The sequence below is a fragment of the Hippoglossus stenolepis genome, unplaced genomic scaffold, assembly GCF_022539355.2.
Source record: "Hippoglossus stenolepis isolate QCI-W04-F060 unplaced genomic scaffold, HSTE1.2 HiC_scaffold_25, whole genome shotgun sequence".
NCBI lineage: Eukaryota > Metazoa > Chordata > Actinopteri > Pleuronectiformes > Pleuronectidae > Hippoglossus > Hippoglossus stenolepis.
Window position 1 is genome coordinate 395,957 of NW_025899746.1, and position 909 is coordinate 396,865.

The window sequence follows — 909 nt, forward strand, 5'->3', positions numbered from 1 at the left end:
ATTAGTTCAGGGTCATAGCGCCACCTACTGATCGGTGTGAAAATTAAGTTGTTGTAACATTGTCCGATTGACACAAAATTGCTCACGCTACATCAGAGCCCCTACTTGAAGAGATATATCAGTCTGTAGGTAATAATAGTGATGGCGCCACCTACTGGCAACAGGAAGTAAGCTTTGTTTTACAACTATCGTTCGATTTACATAAAATGTTCACAGTGTGTTGTGCAATTGACGGCGTGGATCGTAATGAGCAATTAGCAGGCAAGGATCGGCGTCGCTCGGCACGCAGGAAGTGAAGCGTTTTATACTTTGATGCACTGCTCCTGGCTGCTTTACAATATACAGCTCAAAGAGCTCAGTCAAGTCATTTGACCATGGTCGGAATCGTGACATTTCCTCAAACCGTGTAAACGTTGAGGTGCGGCGAAGGATCATCCTTCGCCAAAGGACACGATGTTGTCATAACTCCAGTGTGCATTGTCCTATCACCGCAAATCTTCTGTCACATGATTATAGTCTAAGCCTGAACAGCTCCATGTGTCAATATTTCCTCAGTGTCATAGCGCCACCTACTGATTCGCAATGACAGAGAAGTACTTGTAAATCCACTCTGCATTATCCAACCTGCTCGAACCGCTGACCTATGATCACAATCTTGACCTGAACACATCCATATATTAATATTAGTTCAGGGTCATAGCGCCACCTACTGATCAGTGTGAAAATTAAGTTGTTGTAACATTGTCCGATTGACACAAAATTGCTCACGCTACATCAGAGCCCCTACTTGAAGAGATATATCGGTCTGTAGGTAATAATAGTGATGGCGCCACCTACTGGCAACAGGAAGTAAGCTTTTTTTACAACTATCATTCGATTTGCATACAATTTTCACAGTGTGATGTGCAA